This window comes from Pieris brassicae, chromosome 2, assembly GCF_905147105.1.
Source record: "Pieris brassicae chromosome 2, ilPieBrab1.1, whole genome shotgun sequence".
NCBI classification, from domain to species: domain Eukaryota; kingdom Metazoa; phylum Arthropoda; class Insecta; order Lepidoptera; family Pieridae; genus Pieris; species Pieris brassicae.
Genome location: NC_059666.1, coordinates 6,172,651 through 6,182,891, shown reverse-complemented (window position 1 = coordinate 6,182,891; position 10,241 = coordinate 6,172,651).

Genomic DNA, 10,241 nt, shown 5'->3' with positions numbered 1-10,241 from the left:
CGATGTCATAATGAAACTGGTTGTGTTTATTTGTCTACCTACCTGTTACAATATCTATGTAATTATACTATTTTCCAATTTCCTCATTTTATGAGGATAAATAACGAAAATATTCAATTGGTTATTAACTGTAGATGAATAACGTGTAAACTTTAGTAAATATATATGTTTTAAAAGTGAATGCAATATTCATTTAAATATTTTGCAAATTGTTAAAGTGAAATCAGAACTGATTAACTTTAAAAGGTTTGGTAATGAATACTGAAGTAAAATGTATGCATTTAAACTAGCGTTGATGAGATTTAATACTATCAAATGTGCTAGCAAAAATGAAATATAACCATTTTACCCAAAATGAGCCTCGGCGTATGGTGGGTATACCGTATATCTTACGTCTCTGATTTATGAGTACAGTCGTTCCGTGGACAGTACAATTGTGATAGAAATTTTATTTCAGGATTAATGAATGAACCTTTTAAAGATAATCAGTTCTCATGTATGTATATACATAATTACGCTGACAGAAGGTGTCGTATCTTATATCTTAGACGTCACCACAAGGCCCGCAAGCGGATTAATACGAATTGTTTGCAATTTCATACATTACCTGCATTATATTTCATAAATTAAAAAGTTTACAATTATTGGCGCCAAAACGAAGCACATACCCGCGCATGCGCTAATGCGGGCGCAACCATAAATAAATGACGCCGAGACGCAGTTATAATAATTTATCGAAGTTTCTTTTTGTTCAAAAAACATTTAACATTGTTTTGTAAAAATATTACGCGATTAAAATGCAATTTGATGAAATGACAAAATCACGTGATGTGAAAACTAAACCGCATTTTAAGTGTATATTTGCTTAAGGTTATTGTTAAGTTTAAGTTAAGTCTCCTATCTCGTTAAATTTGATATTTAGTTGATAAATCCAAGCTAAATTATAATATACCGTATACCGTGATTTTAATTACATAACCCTTATAATATCAGCAACAAATAACATTGGCACATTTAATTTAAACGTTAGAAACTCTTGCTGAATTAATTTTAAGGGTCTTAAAGGAGAAATGACATCATGTCACGTTGGCACGATCAATATTAATATAATTTTGCCTAAAACGTCTGCCGCTAAACGAGTTTCTGACAAAATGTGACACGCCACGGAAATAAAATGGATCTGACGTCATTGACAGATTCAGAATATGAAAAAGTAATATTTGTCTAATATATTCAAGTTCTATTTATTCTTAGAATCAATATTCGATTATTTTTTTTATTTCAAATCCCTAAAATTACTACTTGTCATTACTTATTTAATTATTTGAATTTTTTTATAGATTCGTATTGCAATTGCAAATTTTTTTATTCAATTTGAAACCGAGTCTGCTAGATTATATCGTGGACCATTGAATTATAATGATATATTAATATTAACTGTTACAGGTTTATACAAATAATGTTGCAGCGTGTTTTGATAAAATATCTTTTGAGATTAAGATATGCGATATTATTTCCTGTGATACATTTTCCAGCAACGGTAATCTTCTACTAAATACTAGTACAATACTAATATTGATAAGAATTATCTTCTTTTAGGTTTTTATGAAAAAGTAAGTCTCGTTTGGCAATAACGAAAAAATTTATACTACACTTAATTCTTGATTTAAAACACATTGAATGAAAACTCTCCACAGGAAAGTGTGAAGTGGAAGTTGGAACATGTAAAAACACAAATAAACACTAAACGTTTCAGATCTTGTAGTCGATTCAAAAATAATACTAGTCTATTTAACATAATATATTCTATGCTTAAGGAAAAAACTATTTTACTTTAAAAACTACTTCGAAGAAAAACAAGCCTTGTAATTTAGAAAGGGTTTATGTTGTCATTAGCAGCCAAAAGAAAGCTATTTCGCAAATTACATAGTTTTTCGTTTGCGTTAAAACAGAACAGAGGAGCTTAAAAGATCTAAGAATATTGATCACGGGAAGCGACTCTAGTTGTTTATGGTGTAAAGACAATTGCACTCTCTTATCACTATTCCATACTTCTACGGATGGGGAGGAAGTACGTCCATCCTGTAACGGTAACGTTCAAACACTACCTATCTATCTAAGTTTGCTCTACCATCAATCAGTCATTCTAACCTTTAGCACAATGCGGCATTTACTTTCATACTCCACCGTTTGTAAATACAAGATAAACGGTTTATTAAATAACTGATTTGTCATATGTTGTTCAGCGGAGTGCGAAATGCAGATTCCGCATAGTCGAGTCTGTTAGGCACAAAACTTTTACACGTGAAAGGTTTCATTTTAACTGGAACTTTCCATTGACTGAGTAAATTTCATTAAAGCCCATTAATGGTACCCTGTTACTTAGCAATTCCGATTGCAATATTGATTTTGCAGGAAAATACCTCATGTTAAAGATCAAAATATCTACCTTATTTGGCAATATTGATGATATTTTAAGGTAGCGTTGTATTTTTAACCGACTTAAGGCTTAAGGTTCAATTAATAGTATTTTTTTATCCGTAATATAAATTCCACATATTTCAGCCAGTATTCTGCATAGACAAAGTCAGATATCAGGTAATGGATACAGCATATACCGACATATTATTGATCGACCGAAATTTCACAAAAACAAATGAATGCAATATACTACATTAGGTTACCAAAGAGCTCTAAAATTGAAATTCAAAAAAGTTTTTATTAGCAATGTTTCTAACTGGCTAGTTCTAAACATTTTCAATGTTACCTAGGTAACAATAGCACAAAGCAATTTTTTAATACACGTGATATCAAAGGCTATAATAGCTTGAACAATTTCATGATTAATCTAGTCGTAGTAGATTGAGAAACCATTAATGTTGATCCGAATTAAACTGGATATTGGACTGAGGATATAACGTGATACATACACATCTAGAATATTATACACGACAGGATTTGCAACAGCATTTCATTTAGCTTTCAATGAAATGGAATTTAATCACGTAAAAAAATCAAGAGACCAAACGTAGGACACGAAATAAATTTCGTATTATAAAAGATTTCAAAATCACAAGAAAGAATGACCGCATTAAATAATTTCAGTTTTCAAAAATTTCTCCGAAAATAAGTGTATTTTATTTGTATAGTTAGCAGGAAGTAATGGTGTTAAGTGATACCGCCGCCCGTGGACACACTTGAAGGCTGAGGCAGAGGCAAGCTCGTTGTAAGCCTTTTAGGATCAAAAACGTCTTACTGTCAAAACCGTTTACGACATTGTTTAGAACAACACACCGGTTATATTGACCAAAATCTAAGGTCCCGGCTGAATTCTATGTAGTAGGATCTTAATAACAATGCCATCGGCTGTTACGACTATCGGTTTTTACGACCAAATGTAAGTAGTCTTTTCGATGTCGTTATAACAAATTTTGACTGTAAACAATTTCATTGATAACAATGAAATATAAGCAAAGGGAGCGGCCCTTTCTTATATTTGATTGTTATGAAATAATTAAGAAGTCGTATATGTAGTTTCATGGAAATGTTGCTTGTAACAAAATGTTGTTTAATTATGTTTCTTGACTAATTAGCTTGATATTCGAGAAACGACACTTTGTCAAAATTAAATACATTTTAAACGTACTTCAGGTGGCCTCTGCCTAGTTCTTTTAGGCAGAGAGCCGTATATATTACAGTTTATAAACAGGTAATACAATTGATAACTAGAATTTTTTTTACCAAATTGATCATATCCATATCATATGTGATCCATGCTCCAATCCATTGACACCTTTGATGATATAGTATCTATATATAAGATTTTCATATAACATACGCACCTAAGTTTAAATTATCACTAACATATTTAAAATATTCATCTTCGGTTTGTAAAATAAATTATTATTATTAGTCCAGCAATTACTGCTTTACATACTTTAACGTCCAAAGCGAACCCACTATGACTTTAGTATAATTGGTATTAAGTTTTAACAACCTACTCTTTCGTTATTTAATCTTTACCTTTATTAGATCTATGTTGTAATTTTTATTGCGTATAAACATGATTTAAATCTGAATCGTCATGTAATGATTATTTCCGAGTTCGACGCTCTGGCGTAATAAAGCAAAATCTAAAAGAAATAAATATACCCATAACTTCCGACGCAATTTAACAATTCAGACAATCATCTTCGTTATTTCCACGCCAAGTAATTCGCCTGTTTTGACATTTTTGCCTTAACTTTATAAGGGCTTGATTTAAAATATTGTGAATTTTATCTTTACAAATTTTATAGGCAAGGTTTAGATTCAATTATGAGAACAAATATACTGTACTGTTAATGACAGAAAGTCTTCTTTGTCCGACACTGCTGGTGGAAAGAAAATCAGTACATGGAATAATAATTACCCAATGTGTAATCCAAATCTATATATGATAGATAAAAAATCCATCAAGACACAGTCCCCGGCTGGAATGGCACCTGCTCCACGCCGGTTTGGAATGCTTAGCTACGCGTACGCAAGTAGTTAATAAGTCACAATAGTCAATTGTTTGAAGCTGAAAACTTGGAGTAGTTTTCATTACGTTGGAGCAGGCAGAATACAAGCGCGAGACATTACAAAATTGAACATTTATTGAGGAATATTCCAAAACGGGGTTAAACATATGTGTAATACAACCTCATAAACTGCATTTAACAACACTGTATCCAGGTGTTTAAACTTACGCTTATAACCTATAAAGCTCTGGAAAGCACAAAGTTGAAATATATTAAAAATCTATTGTTCCACATTGTAGAGCGAAGCCTCGGATTTACGAACTTCCGCCGGAACAAAGCTCTTGCCAGGGTCGTATCATACCAATTTGGGGCCACGGAGCATCTCTTTAAAAATGGATTAATGGAAATAATCCAAATAAAATATTCAAAACATCGTAAATATCAAGTTAACCCTATGCGATAGCGTATGAAATGAGGCAATTCGTGAAAAGACCGGCGTAAGCGACGTAGTAAGGGCTGTCGCAACATCTAAGTGGAGGTGGGCAGGCCATATAGTGTCAATGGACAAGAACCGATGGATCCACAGGCTCCTGAATCGAGACCTCGGCATAACAAAAGACTACGCGGCCGACCACCGATAATGTGTACTGACGACATCGTCAATGGCGTTGGCTCCCAGTGGATACAGGGAGGCCAGTGCAGGAAAATGACGTAGGCCATGCAGAAATGAAACAAATAAAGAGGCTGATGATGATGACGAAATATTAAATCTACTAAATACTAAAGAAATATAAACGTCGAGCATATTAAGACTCGATTCATAACGCTAATAAAATAACTGTATTAAAATGTAAGTTCATCAAATGTTGTATTTTTAAGTTTAAATCATGTGGTCAGTAAGCTCGTTGATTATTAAAATACCCAGAATGATAATGATTATGCGCTTCCATTATATATCGTTCCTAGTTTTCTAACATTTGGTTTTGGGGCCTTTCGGGAATTGTACCTTTCTAGATTCCTACATGCAACTTGTTACTTGATAGTGCAGAGGGAGCTTTTATACGGTTCTTACGACTTACAAATTCTCAAGTAGTTTACAGTTTTATGTGTTAAAGAATATTTGTTTTACTTTTACGCTCAAGCCGCTTAATTTATTTAGATTGTATTATTTTAAAATAAATTGTATCCCAAACGCGTTAAATTGTGTAAATATCGGAACTTAATTCCCTATAAAAATACTTTCCCTATTAGTGGCGTGTGAAGGTTTCCATTAACCTTTAAAAATTAAATCATTAAGGATGATGGATAAGCGCACTATTACGTTGCAGTAATTCATTTGTAAGATATTTAGAAATTTTCACATGGTCGACAAAATATTTTAAATTTAAACTACAAACAAAATAAAAATACAAAACAATATATCTATAATGTAGATTGAAATAAAACTCCAAATTATTTTCATATAATTTATATTGACTAGAATTCTCAAGTACAAGAATTGCCGCAACATGGAAAGCTCGCAATCCAAAGATTATAGAAAACTATTTACAATTAAAAAAAAAGAATTATTGAATTTTTATTACATATGTACAAAAAGATAAATGTTCGCGTAAACTTTCGAACATAGTGAGATCGAATATGGAATAGTGATTATAATTATTACTATGTGCATACATCGTATTATATAGGGAAGTTCGAACCATAAATTACTTTTAAATATATTTCTCTAATGGCCGTTAATCTAGTATTATCCTATAGTATTTACACAAGAATCATAATTCATAAGACATCTAACACAGTTTTCTAATACAGGAACGACTAAATAAATGGAACTTTACGTGACAAATGACGATGAATGTGCAAATTTAACTTCGTCTAATAAATATAAGAATCCTTTTATCTATATATATGTAGTATATATTACTATAGATAAATGAGGTTAAAAGCTTAAAGATAATTTAATAAAAAAATGAATTTAACTGCACCTTACTAAAGTACTCTTTCGTCTCCCTCTGTAAAATTGTTTTTACGCTTTGATAAAAAAAGATAGATGAGTAGGTACTTCAGTGTAACCGGTACAATTAAATTAATTTTTTTAATGAATTGGGTTAATATCTTAATAACGTCAATACTTTAATTACCCTTCATTAAATAACTTGTATTCCTGTTGTCAATATATTGTAATAATTAGGTATTTGGTAATATGGGCGGTGTTTTTGCATGAAATATCTTCAGTTCACATTGTCGACTTTTTTCTTAATCTCTTTTTATGGCTGATTAAATCTCTGCCAAAATCACCGGGATTATAAATTAAGAAGGCAAAAAATATATGGGAAGTAATTTCAGGCCGATCGCTTTGATTAAAAACCGGCTTATATTAATCTTGTGGTTAAATTCAGCAACGTTGACAAGAAGTCGTTAAAACCAGATTAAGAAGCGAGTGATTAATCAAAAAGAGTATAAAATTTAATTTACTGTCACTAAGCGGTAAATATTGAATTTTTAATGCAGCGTTTTCTAGTATTAATGTAACCCTTGGAGATGCCTTTACATATTTAATTATATATCATTAATAGATTGAATATATTTTTAAACGTTCAGAACACAGGCAGGCATACCTTGCATAGACTGTTATGTTATATAATTCTTTATTTATATCATCACGCCTTTTTTCCAAAGGGATACAGAGACCACGAAACTCCACTTGCTACGGTCCCGACATACCTTTCTCATTTATTTGACTTTCATGATCAATATGACATTCACCATGTATGCTCGTCTGTTGTGGTTAATTTTCTCTTGTTCCTTTCCTAGTACCTCCTGGATTTGGTCCAGGTATATGCAACTCGACTTCACCATCCACGTTTGGCTTGTAGTTCCTACTACACGCTTCTTATTCGTCCGTCCAACATGGTTATATAAATTTCTCAATAACATCATATTATATAATCGTTATATAATAATTTGTCAACAGATTTAGGCCCTACATCGTAAAATTGGAGCGTTCCTGATACAACTAAGATTTCAAGTAACAAGTTAACGTTTATAAGTACATCTTATGTTATATGCCTCTCAAAATACATTTTGATATTAGTTTCTTTTTCGAGCTATAAGCATTCCATAAACTTTGAATAAAAATATTATCTGAAGACGCTTCTTATCTCGTTTTGAACTGATTCAATGAAGACTTAATTGATTTGATTATGTTCTTTTAATTTAAAGAAAAAACTTTTTCGTGGTCATTTGTTTGTGCCTAAGGAGCGCTCACCGTCGATTTTTTTGATATAAGGCATTCCCGTTTCCTTACGATATTTTTCTTCCCCGTACAAGCGAGTAAATAGTAAGGTGGTTCGAAACTACGATGAGAGTATCTCGCTAAAGCCACTAGGCCACTGCTGCTTTTTTTCTTAAATTAGTGTTTGCGAAATTAAGTTTATAGAAATTCGCAAAAACATAACAAGTACATTAATGAAATTACAATTGAATTTAAAAGTTTCTTGCTACAAAGTGCAGAGCTTTGCCGTAACTCAATAGACTAACTTTTTAAATCAAGTTAACGTCACATTAAAGCACTTTAGAATTTATTTTTACTCGCGAAATAAATTTAATATTATTGTTGTAAAAGTTAAAATCGTTTTATAAAGTTTGTTGGTAACTTTCATAGTTTTTAATACTTTAGAGTGACTGTTGAATTACTTTAATCAGAACGAAACGAAAATAATGTTGTTTATTTGTGTAAAGCAAGCTTATAAATTTTATGTTGCAATTTATATTTAAACGTTAAATTTTTTTTTAATGAGTCGGGATCATAAATACACAGGATACAGGGATATTATTCGATATATTCATTTATATAATAATAACATTTTGTGGGTTTGTACGCCGATAATAGTGATGTGAAGTGTGAAAGAAAATAAAAAATATATTTTTTACATTTGTTAAAGCATGGTATATTAAAAATGAATGTATCCCTATACCTAACATCCCTATTTTTGCTTATTATGCTGACTGTGCGGATATTTATAAATAGATTTGAATGTACCACTTTCTTTGCAAAAAAACGATTTATTTATTTAGGATAAAATCCAGAACAATGATTTATTGTAATTAAAGTTTCAATAGACAGATATTCTATGAAAAAATTTATGCTCTTCACGTAACCTGCCATTCATAGTTTTCATGGCACAACTGCAACGTTTTAAAATTTTGAAAGCTTTTATCATTTTCACCAGACTATTCATTGTTTTACCACACATTTTAAAAAGTTTTAAATATTAAACGACTATTGAGATGGAACGGTCGTAAATTAGTAGATATACTGCGTCTGTTACATATGAACTGTTGCGCATTGAAACTTTACATTACCTATTAATGCTCCAACTTCGAAGTCTGGACCTCATAAGAAAGTATTTTGCCAAACTTGTATGGGAATGGTTTAGTGAAAATACGTGAGCTAAAGTTATACCCATGCAATTTAATTTCTTTCTGAGGCATTAATTATTATCGAATATATAAACGACTTGACAATGACATCGTGACATCTGACAGGTGAATCAATATATTCGTCTTTGGAAATATTCATCGTCATTTACACGTTAATTATTATGTTAACGCTTGAATGAATACAACAATGAATGAATGAATGAAACAGAAAAAATACTACATTAATTTGTTCTTAACATAAGTATAGTACATTTTATACACAAATTATAATATTCTTAGCGCTTTTCCCCCTTTTTTATATCTATAAATAATTAATTCTATGATTAATATTGCACTTATTATGCTAAAGTTTACCTAATACACTTTAATTCTCATTGCCTAGCACGAGTGTATACGTCTGTGTCCAAAGAATACTTACGAGATACTTTCGACGTTGTTAACGAACATTGCGGTACATTGTAAATCTTAAAACAAGCAAGCTAGAAGAACAATTTTATCGCAAAAAGGTGCGAGCAATGTTCGGAAGAAATAGTTTATATATGTAGACTGACAATATGTCTGTTTAAGTATTTAGTCGATTTAGACTTTTTGGGATAAATTTATTATTAACCGCATACTCTTTTAAAGATGAGTTTAATTTGTCCTAATTATCTATAATATGATAAACAATTAGTGAGTCAGCGTCTACACAGGGTTTTATATAAATTTAAGAGTTTAAACTCGTGCTTGGTAAATAACCATATATTGCTTAGTTTCTTCTTAATTAACCTTAAATAGAGAGCTTAAGCTTATAATAAATTTTATTATTAATGAGACTCAATAATCCCGATTAAACCTGATTATAATTCACTAGGCAGCAACTGAGTATATTTATGATAATAATAGTTTCAATATCTCAAATCGAATTCTCACACAAGATAACCGGAATCGTATGTACTGTGGAATTTAAACAAATTTGTTGCAGTAAAAAAAATGTTGAGCAGTTGACAGGTTTTCAGATTGTAAAATAGTTATAAATATATTTTCTAACCAACTCCAATGCAAGTGTTCGTACACAATTTTGTTTTTACGAAAATTAAAATACATGAAATTATTCATGCGCCCTTCAAAGTGTATTCAGTAACCCGGTTAAAATAGTATAACATTAAAATGTCTTTTGAATGTTGACAGAGGATAACGTGATTGCTCACGGTAATTCCCTGGAGTCCAAAGGCTCAATAAATAATCGTCATTAATACGTACTAAAGTCAAATTTAGGTTAATTTGGATCAATTAGTACTGTTATCAGAGCATTGA